We start from the raw sequence: 20,968 nt of genomic DNA, 5'->3' as shown, positions 1-20,968 counted from the left end.
CCCTGTAGGGTTGTGAATTTCTTCTGGCCAGGCGTCAGAGCAGAAATGCATGGGAACACATGGCGAGTTGGCTAGGCTCCTACCCTGGGTGAATGGGGTGCAGATGGCCCTACCCAGGATGAAATGCCTGCCAGAGAGATGTTCAATAGGTTAATTGTGCACATTCTCGGATGAGTCAGCTCATATTCGCTGACACCAATATGTTTGCTGTTGCTGCCTCAGGGGCTGGGTGTGTGAGTCAGATGATGGAAATGAGGAGAAAGTTGACCTTGTTTCCTGAAATCTTAGAAACTGAATAATAAGTTTTTGAACTTGGCCTATGAGCAAAATCACTTTGGGGGAATAATTAAAAGCCAGAATGAAAAACTTAAGACTATCTCTCTACACATTGTGAAGATAACAGAATTGAACAGTTAATTATAGTGTAACTGGCTATTAGTTTTTATGAAGGTGAATGCAACCAGCTTAACCTGATTTTAAATCTCAGTTTTCCTTCCCCAAGCACATATTGTCTATTCACAGCCTCAGACTGCACCTTAGAAAGCCAATGAAGTTCTCAGGCCTGCAGGTAATTGCATAGGTCACCGGTGGTGGAATAGCTGAGTCCATTCAGCCTGCTGATATCTTGTGAATTTTTTCATCCTTTTTGATTTAACTTTATTTTTTGAATATGTAAGGCAAATTACATAATTCAAAAGGAATTTTAAAAGGTATACCCATAGAATTCTTATTTTCATCCTTCTCCCTCCCAACCTGTTCCCACTCACCCCCATAAGTAACCATTTTCATTTGGTTTTTTCATTCATCAGTTTTTTTTTAAACATACAAAATACAAAACATACAAAACATACAAAAATAGTATGGAAACAACCTAGGAGTCCATCGACAGATGAATGGGTAAAGAGAATGTGGTATATTATATACAATGGACTATTTATTCCCTCTTAAAAAAGAAGGAAACTCTGACATTCAAGACAATATGGATGAACCTGGAAGACATTATATAAGTGAAATAAGCCAGTTATAGAAGGACAAATACTACAGGAATCCGCTTATATAAAGAATCTAAAATAGTCAAACTCATAGAAGCAGAGAATACAATAGTAGTTGCCAGGGGCTGGGGGAGGGGGAAATGGGGAGCTGTTATTCAACGGGTAGAATTTTTAAGTTATGCCAGATAAATAAACTCTAGAGATCTGCTGTACAACATGGTGCCTAGAGGTAATATGGTATTGTGTGTGTGGAAATTTGGTAAGCGGGTAAATCTCATGTTAAGTGTTCTTACCAAAAAGAAAACAAAACAGAAATAAATGGACAATAGGAAAATTTGTTGGTTACGTCTATTATCTTGATTGAGGTGATGACATCAAGAATGTTTGCTGGGCCGGCCCCGTGGCATAGCGGTTGTGTGTGTGAGCTCTGCTGTGGCGGCCCGGGGTTCGGATCCCGGGAGCACACCGACGAACCGCTTGTCAAGCCATGCTGTGGCGGAGTCCCATATAAAGTGGAGGAAGATGGGCACGGATGTTAGCCCAGGGCCAGTCTTCCTCAGCAAAAAGAGGAGGATTGGCCACAGATGTTAGCTCAGGGCTAATCTTCCTCACACACACACACACACACACACAAAATGTTTGCATATGTCCCAACTCTTCACATTGTACACATTAGATATGTGCAAGTCTTTGTGTATCAATTATACCCCAATGAAACTGTTTAAAAAAACCAAAAGTGGCATATTATGTCATATACATTATTTTTTTATCTTGCTCTTTTAACTTTACAATATGTATTGAGATTTATCATACGCTTTCATAAAGCTTTTCCTCTTTTTTTTATTACAGCTGCAAAGTACTTCATTGTGTAGATGTACCATATTTGATTCAGTAGGTCCCCAGTTGTTGAATATTTAGATTGTTTTCAATCTTTTGCAACTATAAATGATACCTCAGTGAATAATCTTGTTTATGTTGTTTCCTTTAGTGGAGGTGTGCCTTCAGGTAGATTCCCAGAATTGGGAATTCCTAGCTAGGTCATTGGGTAAATGCATGTAATTTTGTAAGATACTGCCAACCGCCAGCTTAGGTTTGTACCTCTTTGTACAACCATCAGCAATGTATGACTATAGTTCCTCCACCTCACAACCTTGCCAGCAGGGTATTTCTCAAGCTTTTGCTTTTTGCCAATCTGAGAGGTGAGACATGGTATCTCAGTGCTATCTTCTGCATTTATTTTAATATAAGCACCATTGGGCATCTTTTCTCACTTACATGTTAATTTGTGTCTTTTTTCTGAACTATATGTCATGTCTTCTGTCCATTTTATATCAGCTTTTTGGTGTTTCTTTTTTCTCCTTTTTAAGAGTTATTCATGAATTCAGAAGGCTAGCTCTTTGTCTATGTGGTAAATATTTTCTTCCTGTTTGTAATTTGTCTTTCTAATTTTCTAAAAGCATTTTTCCAATGCAACAAGTTTTATTTTAAATTTCTGTAGTTGAATTTATCAGTTTTTTTCTTTCTATTTTTGGATTTTCTATTCCCTTTAGTTGGGCTCCGGGACCACTCTGTTTTAATTATGCAGGCTGTATATTATGTTTTAATCTGGCAGAACTTGTTTCTTCTCATTGCTCTTCTTTTTAGGGTTTTCCTAGATTTTCTTGAATGGTTCAAATGCATGTAAACTTTAGAATCAACTTAGTTACCTCCAGAAAAACTAAACTCCTTAGTTTTGTATTGAGATCTCATTAACTTTATACATTACTTTGGGAGACTTGACAGGTGTATGATGTTGGATGAGTTTGCTCAAGAACAAGAGTGTCTTTCTGTTTGTTCCAATCTAATTTTGCATTTTGGGGAGAGTGTTTTAAAGCCTTCCTCATTTAGATTTTTGAAATTCTTGTTTAACTTATTTCTTCTTTTTTTTTTTTTTACTATTGTAAAAATAAGGTTTCCTCTTCCATTATACGTTCTAGCTAGTTATTATTTGTATAGAGGAAGGTTATTAATTTCTGTATGCTAGTTTTATATCCTCCTGGCCTATGGAAATTTTATCTGTTTTTATTAGTTTTAACATTGATTCTCTTGGGTTTTTCCAGGACATTATTTCATCATCTGCAAAAAAGAAATGGTATTACTTCTTTTCCAATTTCTGTACTTCCAATTGCCTATATAGTGTTTCATTTTGAATAGCTTCTCATGATGGGGCATAGGTTTCCAGGCTGCTCCAATCCCCTCCTCTCCCTACTGTTACAATCAGCCTGCTTCACTCATTTACATTGCTTGCCTGGCTCCTGAATGCATTTGATTTCATGACCCCTGTCAAAGGTTAACAACCCTGACGTAACCCGAGTAGCTGCTGCTGCCCTTATCGCATCTTTGTGCATTTCTTCCATCCCATGCGGGCGTAGGTGAGTCAGGACGATAAGGGTGGGTCAGCACCATAAATTGGATTAGTCTTGGAGAAATTGACTATTCACTGTACTCTTTAGGGGAAAATTCTCCAGAAAAGTAGAAAAGGAATCCAAAATGGGAGCCAGAGAGATTAGAAGCAAATGTCAAGCCCAAAGTAACAAGAACAAGGTAATAAATGAGAGACAATCAGGAGTAAGGATTCAGACAAGTTTGAGTCAAAATAGAAGCGGGCCAGAAAGGTGCTAGATGGTTTCATTACCCGTGGGTAGGTATTCGTGGTTTATTTTTATGAGCCAGGGGATGCATGGATGTGTGGCCTTATAGGGCTGATTAAAAGTCTCAAGATCAAAATAGATAACGGTCATCACTGCAAAATGCTTAATATTGAGTTGTAAATGGGTTCTAGACATTTTTTTCTGAGTTATTTTCCAAGAAGACCGTGGGCACAGTATCTGCCCTCTAGGTCAGCACCGTCTACAACTTTCTGTAATGAAGGAAACATTTTATCATCTGCCTTGACCAACAAGGGAGACACGTGGCTATTGAGCACTTAACATGGGGCTAGGGCAACTGAGGAACTGAATCTTTAACTGTATTTAATTTTAATTAATTTAAATTTCAATAGCCACTGTGGCTAGTGGTTACTGTATTGGACAGTGCAACTCAAGAACTTTGTATCCTAAAAAGACAAAGGGTACAGACACATGGCTTCTGGATGCCTGTGACTTCAGCTTTTGCCAGCCACTTGCAGCAAGCATCAAACACTAATATGCCCTCTCACTTGTAATAGATTTGTAATAAAATGTAATAATAATATAATTTAATAATAATTTATAATAAAATGTAACAATTTACATCTTATTAAGCTCTCCCATAGCTTTTGCTGCACTAACATGTTCCTGTAAATTATGATAATCAACATTCCATAGACAAGGAAATGAGTTCAGAAAAAAGTGGAATAACTTGCCCCAAGTCATGGAAATTATTAGTTGCAATAGTGTGGCTTGAGCCAAGGTCTTTTGATTCCAGGTTTAATCTTCATTCCATTACACAAAGGTGCACTTTCCAGCTGTGCAAATGAGTCATTAAAAGTATATTAGTCTTATAATGTTAAACACACACTTGCCATATAACCTGGAAATTCCATCCCTAGATATTTACTCAAGAGAAATTAAACCACATATTCACACAAAAATCTGTGGGTGAACGCTTATAGAAGCTTTACCTACAATTGCCAAAAACTGGAACTAACCAAAATATCCTTCAACTCCTTAAAGGAAAAACAAATTATGGAACATTCCCGTAATGGAATACTATCCAGCAACAAAAAGACTTATTGATACAGGCAACCACATGGAGTAATCTCAAATGTGTTATGCTAAGCAAAAGAAGCCATTCAAAAGGTTACAGACTCTATAATTCCATTTATCTGATAATCTGGAAAAGCCAAAACTATAGGGAAATAGAACAGATCAGAGATTGCCAGAGACTGGGGGTGCAGGCTGACTACAAAGGGCATAAGGAAATTTTTGGACTTGTGGAAATGTTCTATATCCTTATCACGGTGATGGTTATGTGACTGCATGCATCTGTCAAACTCATAGAAATGCTCACTAAAGCGAGTTAATTTTACTGTATGTAAATATACCTCGATAAACCTACTGTATATAAAATATGTTGACATCCTATTCTAGACTGGTGGGAAAAGGGAAATAAGATTTTATCAGACATGGTCAGGACTTGAGCAACTGGTCTGGGACGATTGGCCAGCAATCTAAAATGCAATAACTACGGTGATGTAAATAGGTTTTCAAGGATGCAGATCAGATAGGTGTGGGCCTAGCAATGAGACCTTTGGGACTGTGATGACACTCAGGTGGAATCCTGTCAATGGGGAATATGTATGCTACATCTCTTGGTTAAAATAGGGCACAGCCAGCCTCAGGAACCACAAGAATGGGGTCTGACCCCAGGGAGACATCACCATATGTAAAGGTCCATCCCAAATCATGAGAGGCAGGCAGGACTCCACTCACTCACTACACTTCGGACTCTCTGACTTCTTTCTGTTTTTGTTATACATCAAGCTTGTTTCTACCTCAGTCCCTTTGCACTGGCTTTTCCCTCTGCTGATCTAAGGTCTACACATAGTGGACCTTCACTGATCAAGTTATCTAAATTAGCCCCCACCTACTCTCCTTTCACATTACTTAGCTTGATTTCTTCATAGCACCTATTAGTACCTGAGATGGTTTGCTTATTTGTCTGATGCACGTGAGCATGTATGAATGGATGGCTGGATGAATTTATTTACTACCTTCATTTACTGGCATGCAAACTTCACGAAAAATGGAATCCTATCCATCTCATTCTCTACTGCATCCTCAGCCTGTGGCTGATTGCCTGACATTGATTGGTGCTCAATAAACAATTGTGGAAAGAACGAATGGATTGTGTCAGGAACTGGATGGGACTGGGTTAGCTTGTTGCAGGTTATTATGCGGGAAGCTGGCAGGGCTAATAGGAAGACTGACAGGCTCCTATAATTGTAATTCCAGCTGGTGCATAATTACAGATTGAGTTGAGCGTCTTTATTCTGGCTTTCTATGCTGAAAACCAAGCATGATGACAAAAGGCTGGGATAGCATTTGATTCTAGCACGCTCTGGTTTATGTAACCAGTACTTGTTTTGCAAGGGTTTCAGACACAGAAGTTGTTCCTCTCAGGACTAGGGGTGTTTTGCAGAGGTGCTTCTCTCCTTTCAAATGTTTGTTCATGTTCCTGCTGGTGCTCATCTCGGTTGCTAAGACAGTTTCTATGGCAAAGGCCCACAAGCTAAGTGAGGATTACATACAGTAAATATTTCAAACAGATGAACTTGACATAGGAGCATCTGCTTTTCATCAAGCAGAAGGCAGGAGTGTACTGGGATCAGATTGGCAACTGAAGCAGCATTTTCAACCTCGCTATGGTATGCAGAGACTGGCTATAAGGTCTTTGCCATTGGCATTTGTGGTGAAAAATATCTGAAGTCCATCCATAGCGTGTGTGCACTTAAGAATATTCGAATTTACTGAAAGGAAAATAGAAGCTATTTTATAAAATGGAAGGTTGGCAGAGATTTTACAATAAAAAGATGATGTAAAAACAGCTTGAGTCCTGCTACGGATTGCTTGAAAAGTGAGATTCCTGTCAGACTGTAGATGTTAAGAAAAAAAGGCTATTACAGGGAAGAAATGTGGAAAGGCATGGCTTGATGGTTTATCATGCAGACCAGAGGTTAGGTTTCCACCTAGCATAGGGCCCTTAAAGAGTTTTCAACCAATTTCCCTGACAGTTATGGTCATCATACATTCTCTAGTGCCACAGGTCTATCTATCTATTTTTCTCTATAAAATAGAAATTGCAGTCTTCACCTGCCAATTTATGTATTCCTTTCACTGATGCTAGAAGCCATTTATACAATGGCCAGATAACGTTTTTTTGTACAGATAGTGAAGCTAATCTCAATTAACAATTGAAAACTTTTAACTTGATGTAATTTAAGTACTGAGACTTTATGATATCCTTAACTGCAGCTCATACATACTAAGCCTTCTCTCTAATTTTCTTTCTTTTTTTTACAGTATTGAGATAGGAGTTGCTTTCTTTGTGTTTCAGTTTCTTTTGGCATCTTCCAGCAATTTCTGGAACCACCAGTCATCCTCTTTTGCCTTTATTCCAAAGAGTTATACTTTAACCCCAGTTGTATCAGGACATAAAGAGAAATTTCTCAAGTTCAGAGTTCTCCAGATCATGGCAAGGATCATATGTATCCTGTTCTTTATTCCTTTCAAGTCAACAAATATTTTTTGATTACCTACTTTGTGCAAAACAACTGTGGTAGGTGTTACAACAGATAAGGACATCTAAGACGGCTTACAATGAACTCACACTCCAGCAAGTTTTGAAAAATATTTCCAGCACTCAGCATACTTTTTAATCCTTCCAACAGGTCTGCAACTTCCCAGGTTCACTGCAGCCTCCCCTAGCATTTTGTTATGACACAACATGCATGGCTCTGTGTGCATGAATAAGTGTCAAGCTGTATTTTGAGCAGCGTATCCAGGGAAGTTGGGAATCATAGTTTACCTCAGTCATGCTTTTGACTTTTTTTCTGATCCTAGGTTTAAATGAATTACAGGACATCCATACCACAAAATACAATATAGCTAGTTGGAATGCAAATACAAATGCATATTCAATGATGTGAAATACGTATATGCTTTATTGTTGAGTGAAGAAAAGTAACTTAACAAAATACATTTCAGGATGATTGCAATTGTAAAAAGAATATATAAAAAGATGTATGTACATTATATGATTATATGTACACTGATATTTACTAAAAATTAGTCTAGAATATATAGATAAAATGTTAATGATAGTCATCACCGATAGGTAAGATCACAGAAGATTAAGATTTTTCTTGACATTTTCCCCACAAATGAATTTGTGTTCTTGTGTAATGGAGGCATAGGCAGGAAATTGGGTTAAAGATATGGGGACATACAGAGGTTTGAGAGGAATTCCATGTCACAGTGAATCTTCTCACATACATATTTGATTCCTCAGGACATTTACCCTAGAGGAAATGAAGAGATTGGCATTTTAAAACTTGGCTCTCTTTAATAAAACAGTGATATATTCAGTCTTTTTTAAGTAATTACCTTTCCTCTCTAAAACTGACTTTTTAAATTCAGAGAATACCCACAGTTCTTTCATACAGAAACCTATGTGGGGGAAAAACTAGCAGAGTATGAAATGGATAAGGCAAAGATATATCTCTGAAGCTCTTGTGAAGTTTTAAGAGAGAGGGTCTGCAATGCTCTCAGCTGGGTCTGCTCTTGCAGTAAAAACCAGCAATTATTCCAGTTTTCTGCAATATCTCCAGGTTGCCAAAGGACTCTGAAAGCTGGGAGAGACTCACCAGCTACAACAACGGTGTTCACAGTAGCAAGATTTATTTCCCCCCAAGATGATATTCCCAAGTTTGCATACATTTGCTCTTTTCAATGAACCATGTATTCTAAATGTCACCTTGCTTCCATTCAGCATAGCCTGTGTTCTGACTGTCCTGGGGCCTCCAGGAGCAGCCAGCAGATTGATGGCTTGCTGAAAGCTCCCTCATTATCTTTCACTGTAAATTCCTTTCATGAGTAATCTCTTGTGCCCTGGATGCAGAACTCCTTTGTATGCGTGCTGTAAAATAAAATCTCAGATAATGTGTGAGCTAATTTCCTAACACTCTTTCCTCCCCCATCCCCATTATCCCCACAATGTGACCTCAGAGCTAATTGTTTATTTAATTAGCAAAACTCAGTTTAAACAGCACTAATTGGTGAAGGATGAAAAGTAAAGGATGTTAGCATGTTTAAACAAAGAAAAAGTGTGTGTGCGTGTGTGTATGTGTTGGTGTGTCAGGAAAGAACACTCTTGAACAATTAGCACTGGAAAGTACATATTTTTATCTTGTAAGAGATTGCCTTCATTATCCTTTGCCTTAAAAATGAAAGAAAATTGCTTCTTTTCTATCATTTTTACCCAAAAAAATGCTTCTAAGACTCTTGCAGAATTTTAAAAAATATAGATATACAGGTTATAATCACCTTCTCTAGAGCAATGACTATTTAAATTGAATTTGGCATACTCTTCTCCAGTTATATATGCAAAAATCTTAAGCTCATATCAAATCCTTTTGCTATAAACTGTATCCTTTTTGCAGTAGCATTTGAAGGACTCTGCATTCAATATACTCACCTTAAAGAAGGCTCCAGGCTCCTCTATCATTGTTGTCATGATCTTTTCACCTGCCCCCATCCCTCTGCCAGAATGGGCCATAGTTAAGAGCAGGGGCGTTCTACTGGATCATGGTAATTGGGAGAAGCGTGTTGACCATCGCAAGCAAAGGAGTCGAAACCTATGGCCAACAAGGCTGTGGCTGCTTTGGCTTTCTCCTTTCTTCTCCGTGGACACTCTCTCTGTGTCTCTCACAAGGACGGAGTGCTCAGGAGACCTGGGAGCTGGATAAGCAAAGTGTGATGCATCCATACAATAGAATAGTACTCAGCAATTAAAAGGAATAAAATACAACAACAAATACCGCAACACGGATGAACCAACATTATGCTAAGTGAAAGAAGCCAGACACAAAAGACAGCATATTGTATGATTCCATTTAGAGAAAGTAGAATAGCGCTCGCCTGGGGCTGCAGTGGGAATAAGAAACGTCCACCAATGGGCACAAGGGATCTCTTGTGGGTTATGGAAACGTTATAAAATGGGATTATAATGATGGTTGCACAAGTCTGTAGGTTTACTAAAAATCGTTAAATTGTACACTGAAGGTTAATGAATTTTAGAGTATATAAATTATTCCCCCAATAAAGCTGTTTTAAGAAATTAGAAATAAATTTCAAATGGAAAAAAAGAAGACCTGGGGGCAATCCTGTCTGGGAAGTTCCACAGAGGGTTGCTTGGTGGGCCGTTTAGATCAGATTTGCTCTAGCTTGGGGGCAAACCCCCGATCTTTCCGCTTCTTGCTGAATGGTGTTCATTTTTCATCTTGGCTTTATGAGAAAATCAAGATAAGGTGTCCCAAGGTGCTAAGTGCTCAAGATACAGCGATACCTTTGATATCTTTGGCTTGTTTCTTGTCCTCAAGGAGATCTGTCATGAGGGAGAGTCAGACACGTAAAGAGTCTGTGAAGAAAGGCAGGTGCACAGAAGTAGCTGTTTTGCGGGAGGGACTCCTGAGGCTCCTCAGAGAAGCTCACATCCCAGCCGAGTGTCAGTGAACGAGAAGTAAATGACCAGGGGAAGAAGGCAGAGGGAGAAAGATTGAGTAGAGCAATGTTTTTGTTCTTTCTGCATGCCTCCCTCCTACTCCTCTCACTCCCTGTGGTGTCATCCCCCTCCCTCGACTCACCCCCACAATCTCCCGTCAAGACTGGGTCATAATTCAAGGCTGGTAATCAGGGAAACTAATGTTTCTGGCACAGGGGTTGACGTAGGGGTAGTTATAGGATTCAAGCAGTGCTGATCAGAGTTCTCACTGAAATTTAATATAATTAGTTCTCTTTTTTACTATCAGAAGTCATAATCATGTAGTTTTGTGGGTACCAGCAGACATATTTTCCTCTGCATTAAGAAAGCCTGTCTGTGGAATGATCTTACCAACAGAGAGAAGCAGAGCAGAGGTATGTGATAATGTAACAGAAGAGGGGGGGTGGTTGGCTGGTGATGAAACCGGTAAACAGTTAGCCATTGATGATTAGTTTTTTTTTTCTTTTTTGCAATTACTGATTATAGCTTTTAGTTGTTCCCCTGCCCCTTGTTAACTGTGCTGTTTGGGCAATATGCTATCTGACTCCCACTAGGTTCCTATAGATAACATCTCCCGGGTGCCTGGGTCACCGTGGTAATGGGTGTGTGAGCTGTTTTTCAGGAATTAGGACCCCTTGTCTAGTTCAGGCTGGCTGAGACCACCAACCCATCAACTGGGCCCATGCAGATGCCCCATAAGTGACCTTGTGACATCAAGAGACTAAAAACTCCACCCTCAGATCATGCTAATGCCACCATTTTGTGAACGTGCGTCCTATGAAGAGGCATGAAGTTTGACTATGGTTGCACAGATCATCAATAACCTCACCTCCAATCATCCATCACCACATTTCAGACCACCTTGTCCCCCAACCCTATAAATATCCCTGAGTTCCCATTTTCTGGGAGAAGGATTTGAGACTCATTCTCCTGTTTCCTCATTTGGCTGCCTTGTGATTAAAACCCTCTCTCTGCTGCAATCTTGTCATCTTAGTGTTTGGCTTTCCAGGTGATGGGCAAAAACGAACCTGGTTTGGTAACAGTGCCAACATTCAACCCCCTGCACAGCCATGCCTGAAGCAATAAGCACCATATCCGCCCCCTCCTACCTATTTTTAAAACCTCATTTACTTTGGGTTGAGTTTCTGTTCCCTATAATCTGGAAGTCTTCACTAATACGAAGGGCTTATAATTGGGAAGAATGCCTTATACATGAGCCTGAGAAATGAATGGCTGTGGCTCCTAAGGGAATAATGAAGTGCAGGTGACAAGAGGCAGCATGGTAATTGCTTCAACTGGGGTTATGGCTGTGAGGGGCTCTGACATGGCCCATCACTCTTATTCTGTTTAACCTCTCTCAAGCCTTCCACAGCAAGCTTTCTTGCAGCTTTGAGTCATTGGGGAAGGGAGGACCTTATTGCTATGGGAAACAGCGGAGGAGGACACATGGTCCTCTCCTGCCTAAGATGTGGCTCTTTATGGTGACAGTGGTAGCATCTGTGTCAGAAACAGCACTACGTTTTCCAAGTGATATTTAGATGCATATGTTCCTTTTCCTTCATAAGCTGGATCCAAGAGAGAGCCGCCAGGGTTTGTCTTCTCCACAAGCAGGTTGAAAGAAGTGAAATTTTCTTCTTCCTGACTGGTCTTGGAGAGGCTCATTGCAGGATCTGGAAGAACTCAAAGAAATATCATTTGCCCTTGAAATCAACCTTAAAGTAAGAAGGCATTGAATATTTCCTAAAGATCATATGGAACCTGGTGTAACCACAGGACCAGGAACAGAATTTGCCATCCCCAAATATGGCTCTTTGGCGTAAGGGTTATTTTGAGCTAATGATTATTAAAAAACAGCAGACACAGGAAAAGCTCTGAAAACCTAGTAGAAGTTACCCTTTTGTAAGGGAAATTTACGCTTATAAGAGAAATCTCCATTTGGAAGGGTGCCTCCCTCTCTGTGCCAGGAAGTGGGGGATGACTCTAAATCTCTAGAAACTCTTTATCAATGGAGAAGGCAATGACAAATCTGCATAACAACTTTACTCTTGTTTACTGTGCTTCTCCTAGTAACCTCTCATAACTGACCTCATCTTAACAGCAGGATATTAAAGCTATTTTTCAGGGGCTGAGTGCCAGCCAGGAACATGTGCAGAAAAGAAAATTTTGATCTGCCATTCAAAACTCATCCTGCCAGTGCTTCCGCATAACAGTCGGCCCTCCCTGCTCCCTTAAACCTTACCCCATACCTTAGATGGAGACACAGATTTGAGAGCATTACCTCCTGTCTCCTTGAGATCAATCTTACAATAAAGTTGTATTCTTTTCCCAAAAGCTGATGCCATAATAATTGGCTTTTTTTTAATGCACATCAGGTAGGAAAACCCCACATTTGCAAGGTAACACTAGGGCCCAGAACAAGGTGGTGCTAGAATAGCTCTTGATAGGTAAATAAAAAGCAATACGATATATTGGAGTATATGAGGAAACCATTTGGTTTAAAACTAATTTGGCCTGACCTGTTTTTCCAAAAGGGCCTGATATGGCCTGTTGAGCATGTATGGTACATCTGCTTTAAATATTTACTATGTTCCAAACACTAGAATGATGCCCTTACAGATAGGGATGTAACTTCCCCCATATTGGCATTTCTTTAAGGATGTGGGAGATCAGAATTGGCCGCCTCAAAATATGTCTCTTTATCTTGATTATTTTCTGTGAAAGAAACTTTGATCTCCCCCCACCACCACCACCACCACTAACTGCTTAAAAGAATTTAACTCTGGGTATGAATAGACTGGGAATGTCCTTGCTAAGCCCATTCCAAGTAAAAGCAGAAGTTATCCTTTGTAAGAGACATTTACATCTATAAGGTAAATCTCCACTTGTAAATGTATCTCTCTCTCTGTACCAGGAAGAAGGGGGGATGATCTTATCTCTAGAAACACTTATCAGTGCAGAAGGCGAGGACTTAAATCTGTATACTCTTGTTCACTGTGCCTTTCTGGTAATCTCCCATAGCTGACTCACACTGCCCCCAACATCCTCCTTTGTCTTTAGCTTAAGGTAGTATTTAAGGTGAGAACCTCTGCCATCTTGTCAAGATACTCAGTTTCCCTGGTTTCTCCCATGTATACATGTTATAAAGCTTTGTTTGATTTTCTCCTACTACTTGATCTCACGTCAATTTAATTTGTAGCCCAGCCAGAAAGGACTCAGATTGGGTAGAGGATAGTCTTCCTCCCCTTCAAGGACAAGCATCTCTTCCTGGAAACTAAGGATTAATTACCCACCTGCTGTGCTCACCTTGTGACCACTCACCTTGTGACCACTGACCTGCTGACCACTGATCTGTTGTGCCAGCTAAGCATCTTGTAACAATTGTAAAAGGGACATTCCTATCATATGTGATGTATGCTCTTTGTTCCAAGATGGTCTATAACCACGCTGTACATCCCACTTCTTTGATGCCCTTCCTTCCTTGGGGAAGGAAGGCCCCAGGCTATAGTTCTCAGATCTGGCTCATAATAAACTCACCCCAGTTTTGATTTATAGATTGATTGTGGATTATTTGCATCGACACTCTTCAGGTCAGCTGAGGGTGGGACACTCATTCCTTGCACAGTTGGAGGGCACAGATGTCTTATCTGTATTCTGGTCTTGCCCTGAGTGGGGTTCCAGGAAGTGTTTTGGATTTGGGTTGGAGATATGTAGTTCCCAACCAGGTTGTCCAGTATGACAGTCTCTTTTCTTAGTTAAACTGGTGGTGGCAGCTTTATTGTTGATTAATAAAGTATTTACTAAGAAATGGATCATCTTATTCTGTCAAGGCAGATTCCCGAGGCAGCACCAGGACTGATTAGTGCTTTTCAATGTTTGCACTATTGATTGCCTTTATCAGAATCACCAATATCCTCATTAGACTACATATTCCTGGGCTTTATTCAAGAATACCAAGGGTGTGTGATGTTATGATTTATAAGAAATATTTGGTGGTCATTCACATGACCAAAATATATTTCTTATATGTATTTGGTCTTTGTCTACAGTTCCTGGCTCACAGCTGCCAAAACCTTTGGAATTTCCTGAGTGATAAGAGCAACAGGAATATCTTTTGTCATAATATTTGGCCTCTTGTCCTCAGTTCCTGAAATAGCTTCAGAGCCATAAAGGTGAAATGGGTGTGGTGTTATTTGTAAGAATACCCTTTGCACCACAACTGGGTTTGTGTTAATCAGGTGACTTTTGGAAAGCAACTAAAGATGAGGACTGGTTGCCAGGGGAACCAACCATGAATAGAGGATTGGAACTCAGTCCCACACTGGGACTGGGAAGGGGAGAGGGCCTGGAGGTTGAATCAATTGCCAATGGCCAATGATTTAATCTATCATGTCTACGTAACGAGGCCTTTACAAAAACCCACAAAGACAGGGTTTGAAAGGCTTCTAGGTTGGTGAATACATGGAGATGTAGGGAGAGTGGCTCACCTGGAAAGGGCAGGGAAGCTCCACACCCTTTCCCCATACCTTGTCCTATGCATCTCTTCCTTCTGGCTGTTCTGGAGTTATATATTTTTATAATAAACCAGTAATCTAGTAAGTAAAAGGTTTCTCTGAGTTCTGTGAGCTACTCTAGCAAATTAATGAAACCCAACGAGGGGATTGTTGGAATCTCCAATCTATAGCCAGTCAGTGAGAGCACAGGTAATAACCTGGGCTTGCTACTGGCATCTGAAACGGGCAGAAGCAGTCTTGTAGGACTGAACCCTAAACCTACGGAATCTATTGCTATCTCTGTATAGATAGTTTCAGAATTGAGTTGAATTATAGGACACCCAGCTGGTGTTGAAGCATTGCTTGGTGGAATGAGAACCACCACTCTACACATAAGAATAGGTGACCAGAATCTTCAGAGTGTATCTTGAAAATATGGATTGTAAACAAACTCTCCAAGTGATTCTTATGCAGATTAACATTTGAGAACAGCTGAGACCCTGGTATGGGCTCATGATTCAAGATAGAGAACTCAAGAGATGTTGCTTTCTGAATAAAAACTTCCTCTGTTCACTTACAAAGGGGGCTTTCTAGAACCACACCCCTTTTAGTCTAAAAAACACAGGAAGTGTAGGAAATAAAGTCCTCACCACACACCTGCAGAGGGATAGGCAATGCTTACATCTTTCAGACAGGATGAAGGGACTTGAATGTTCAGCATCTTCCCAGTCATTGCTGGGAGACAGCTGGTGTGGCTATTGAAAATGCACCTGGAATGTTGGCAGCTGGAGAACCTTGCAAGTAGCAAGGATGTGACTATTCCAATACTTGGACTTCAAACTTTGGATTTGTGTGAATGTTTGTGAAATGAAATTCATTACCCTAAACATAAATCCTTAACTTTATTTTTTGTCCTTTTCATATCAGGGCATGCAGATATAAGCAAAATCTAGGAACCAGAAAAACAAAAAGTGCTGAAATATTACATAACTCTCTGCCCTCTTATGATTAAGCAGATTCACAGTATTCAAGCTCAGGAAATGTTTTCTGTCCATCAAAGAAACAAAGCCCTCTCCATCAAGGTAGTATCTAAACAGAAATTATTTTCAGCTTCTCAAACAGAAGCACACAAAGCAAAGAAACATACAACTCCGCTCTCCATGAAGCAGCAGCCAAGGTCTAATAATGAAAATGACAACTGAGTGGCTGTCGACACTGCCTTTTTCCCTGAGTTTGCCTGATAATTTTTTTTTCCATGAATGACTAACAGAGAGGAAGCTGCTGCAGCAAATAGGATTCAAAACCCCATTAATGTCGGTGACTCATCAGCTGGATTCTTTCCCCACATCTGAAAATGTCAGGAAATTAAAAAGGCACTGCAGCATCTCCAGGAGACAAGTCCCAAGTCAGAGCCATAACCACTTCTAAATATTCTTGGCCTCATTTAGAAATTGGCTGTCACCTGGGACATGGCCTGGTTTGTAGTCTCATCCATGGGAGCAGGACAGACTATCAATCTCACTGAGTAAATCACTGGGCCCACCTCCAGCAGAGCTGGAATTGTAAGGCTGGAAGTGTTGCTGCTTGTTATTAGATGGAGAGGGTGGGGCAACTATGTGTGTTTTGGGTACCTGTCTTGGCTTCCTTAAGAGCAAAGGAAAGAGGGCAGTAAGTGAAGACCAAAGCTACATGGACCCCTTGTTTCACTGAAAACATTTGTCTTATGCCTTGTATATGACATAGATAGACATGGATATTTAGAAACATTTGAATAATTGCATTTTGATTTTTAGTATTTTCCTGAAGATTTAATGCTAACAATTGGCTTCCCAGTCACTTGAAGCAAACCCTATAATCTTATTTTAATTCAGCCAGCTTTTTCAGCCTACTATATAAAGACCAGTCACTTTGTGTGTATAGGATGAGCAAGAATATATCTTTGGAAAATGAAATTTCAAGTCCTTATGGCAAACTGGAATGATAAAAATATCTAGAATGGTAACGTTCTTCATATGGTTGTTAGGTTCTTTGCTAAAGTGACTCTTGGCTATAATCCATTTCATAAGCTTATTTTTTGATTGGAGTCTCTACCATGAGCATAGATGACATGAATCATTAAGGGGAGTCTGTTTGAAAGGAAAACGATATGTGTAGAAACAATTGTACCAGGGCATGGTCTGTGGGTGTCAGGGAAAGCTCAGGGGAGTTTGTAGCATCTGAGCTGTACTTTGATGAAGAGGTAGCATGGGGGCCATGTGGAGATGCTGGGGAAAGCTCTCCTGGAGAGAGGGCAGGGAGAGAGGCTTAGATTTCAGACAACAATCAGGCTGAGAGGTTCCGTATCTAGTGGGGAAATGTAATTGGAATAGTGAGTTATGGAAAGCCTTGAAAGCTAAAGGGAGCAGTTGTATGTCATTTCACAGTCAATGCAAAGGCATTGAAAGTTTCCCATCAGGGATAAGAGGGTTCTTTTCTTTGTTCATTCATTTGACTGATATTTATTGAGCTTCTACTATGTTCATTAATTATAGGCATTGTTGGTGTAACAGTGAAAAAAATAAAGTCCCTGTTATCTTGGATTTGGGGGAGGGAGTAGAGGAGACAGATGAGAAGCAAAAGGAAAATGCACACAATGCAGCAGAGTAAAGAAGAGTACTATGTTAGATAGGATTGTGTTCATGGAAGCCCTTTTGGAGTTGAAGTCATTTTATCAAAGACCTGAAACAAGTGAGGAAGTTGGGGAATCCTATATGTCTTATGTGAGGCTTTTCCAACCAATGCTGTTACAGTCATTCCAGCAAACGCTAAGGTCCTGAGACAGGAATTCATTGTTGAGGAAAAACAAAAAAACTGGAATGGCTAGAATAGAATTAGAAAAATAAATAGAAAATGAGGTCAGAGACAATTAGGGGTCAGATTCCATTCTGCCATTTGATGGACTTTGGCTTTACTCTTAAAGAGATGGGAACAATTGGAGGATTTTGACTGCAAAAGCCAATACGTCTGAGTTGTTTCTAAACCATCCCTCTAGCTTGTCTCTTGAGAATAGATTTTAGAAAGACAAGGACAGGATCAGGAAGAGCAGTTACGAGGCTATTGCCATAATCCAAGAGAACGGTGATGGTAGTTTGGACCTGGGTAGCAGTGATGAAGGCGTTCGATAGTGGTAAGATGCTGGATATACTTTGAAGGTAGAGCCAACAAGAATTGCTGATAGATTGGATGGGGAAAGTGAGAGAAAGAAAAGGGTCAATAGTTACTCCAAAATTTTTGCCTTGAATAATAACCAAATGGGTGTAGTTGAGATAACTGAGTTAAGAAAAACTAGGCAAAGATAGCTTTGGGGAGATCAGGAATTTGGCCTGGGCATGTTGGGTACAAGAAGACTCCTGGCCACCCCAGTGGAGACATGGAGTAAGGAGCAGAGTATTTGAATCAGGAGTTCAGTGGTCAAGCAAGGACATTCGGGAGTTATCAGTGTACACGTGGCATTTCAAACATGAGTGTAGTGAGCTCACCTACGGACTTGAGAGAAGACGTAGAAGTTTCCAAAACTGAACTGGCAGTATTTCAAAGCTTAAAGGCCAACGATATGAGCACTATCCATCCATAGATCCTGAGAAGGAAAAATATTTAGGTAGGGGAGGAACCAAGAACAGAGTATGGTCCAAAACAATTCCTTGAGGAAGTTATCATTATTATAATCATCTCTTTGAGAAGTGGGCCCAGGGGCCGGCCGGGTGGCCTAGCCCTTAAGTTCGTGCACTCCGTTTTGGCGGCCCGGGTTTTGCAGGTTCTGATCCTGGATGTGGACGTATGCACCACTTATCAAGCCATACTGTGGCAGCATGTCCCATATAAAATAGAGGAAGATGGGGACGGATGTTAGCCCAGGGCCAATCTTCCTCAGCAAAAAAGAGGAGGATTGGCAACAGATGTTAGCTCAGGGGTTATCCTCCTCACAAAAAAACAAAACAAACAAAAAAAAGAAGTGGGCCCGAAGTCACATAGCTTGGAAGTGGCAGTGCCCATGGTCCTAACTATAATACTATTCTGTGTCTAATAAAGGGTTATCTGCATGTGGTGGAAACATACAGAAGCCTTTTGTTTTGTAACCAGGTTTTTGAGCTCCATAGTCAAAAGCTATGCCTGACTCATGAGTCTGCTCCACTATTGCTGGAAAGGAGGATACACAGGAATCCTGGTGCTGCATTGCATCAAGAAGGGAAGAACTCATCCTGAGGTTCCAGAATAAGATTTTAATAGTAAAATGCATTGCAGTATTATTATAGGTATATAACTAAATAGTCTGCTATTAATTGTTGGACAAATGAAAATGTTATAGTAGGAGACTAAAATTCATTTTATTCCAATTTGGACGATGAAGATATTGAGATGCTAATTATATTGGGGAGTGAATAAATACGGTGTCCTATTCTTATCATACAAAATACTTGTCTCCACGTCCTGTTTTTCCAACCAGCTGAGCTGTCTCCAGTTCTGGGCCTGCATTGCTGGACTCACTGAGTGACCTTTGGCAAGTCACTAAATGTCTGTGGGCTGCAGTTTACGCTTCTAAAAATAAGGGGTTCTGTAAGTGAGATCATTTTTAAGACCTCCTTCTCTCTGTAACATCCACATCTCACTATTTCTGGCAAATTTATCCCTGTATTGATTTCCTGCAACACAATATACAACTCCCCAATGCTGTCTGTCAAGCCCTGTATTACTTTAAAATATAAATGTTGAAGATATCAGCTCTGCATACAAAAAATTTAAATGCTTCAAGTCAGGTTGAACAATTTTAAACCTGATGTTCTTTCTAAATTTCGTTCTGGCCTTAGCTTTCCAGGCACAAGAAAATGCCAACCTCTCTTTGAAACTCTCACAACACTTTATCTTTGTCTCTCTCAGGACAAAGATTAAAAAAATTCTCTGCACCTACACACTTTAAGTATTTGCATTATGAAAGTGTGGCTGAATCTGCAATCTCCTCATGTCTTCCAAACCCAATGTATTAGTTTGCTAGGCCCGCCATAACAAAGTACCACAGACTGGGTGGCTTAAACAACAGGAATTCGTTTTATAGCAATTCTGGAGGCTAGAAGTCTGAGATCAAGATATTAACAGGGTTGGTTTCTTTTGAGGACTTTCTCCCTGGCTTATAGATGGTCGCCTTCTCCCTGTGTCTTCACATGGTTTTCCCTGCATAGGTCTGTGTCCTAATCTCCTCTTTTCATGAGGACACCAGTCATATTGGATTAAGGCACACTCTAATGACCTCATTTTAACTTAATTACCTCTTTTGATACCACCGTCTCCAAATATAGCCACATTCTGAAATCCTGGGGGTTAGGACTGCAATGTATAAATTTGGGGGGATATAGTTCAACCCATAAGACCGCAAAAGCATGAGTCTTTGATTTCCCACTTGATCATGTTTCTGTCTACCAGAATGCTAACCACTCAGTCTTCATCTCTGAGAAGTTGCTGACCCATAGGTAAGGTGGGACTCATAAATGACATTAGAAATAAAAAAATAATACACAGTAAAGGCCATATACAACAAATCCAACCAATATCATACTCAATGGAGAAAAACTGAAAGCTATCGCTTTAAGAACAGGAACAAGACGAAGACACCCACTTTCACCACTCTTATTCAACACAGTTTTGGAACTGCTAGTGAAAGCAACTAGGCAGGAAAAAGAAAGAAAAGGGATCCAAACTGGAAAGAAAGAAAACTGTCACTATTCGCAGATGACATACTTCTCTATATAGAAAACCCTAAAGAATCTACCAAAAAACTATTAGAAATAATAAATGAATACAGTAAAGTTGCAGCGTACAAAATCAACATAGAAAAATCAGTTGCATTTCTATACACTAACAATGAAATGGCAGAAAGAAAAATCAAGAATACAATCCCATTTACAATTGCAACAAAAAGAATAAAATATCTAGGAATAAATTTAACCAAGGAGGTGAAAGAACTCTACACTGAAAACTATAAAACATTGTTGAAAGAAATTGAAGAAGACTCAAAGAATGAAAAGATATTCCATGCTCATGGATTAGAAGAATTAACATATTACCTAGATCAATGTACAGATTCAGTACAATCCCTATCAGAGTCTCAATGTCATTTTTCACAGAAATAGAACGAAGAATCCTAAAATTTATGTGGAACAACAAAAGGCCCTGAAT

This window comes from Diceros bicornis, chromosome 37, assembly GCF_020826845.1.
Source record: "Diceros bicornis minor isolate mBicDic1 chromosome 37, mDicBic1.mat.cur, whole genome shotgun sequence".
Taxonomy (NCBI): Eukaryota; Metazoa; Chordata; class Mammalia; order Perissodactyla; family Rhinocerotidae; genus Diceros; species Diceros bicornis.
This window is presented reverse-complemented; position numbering follows the sequence as displayed.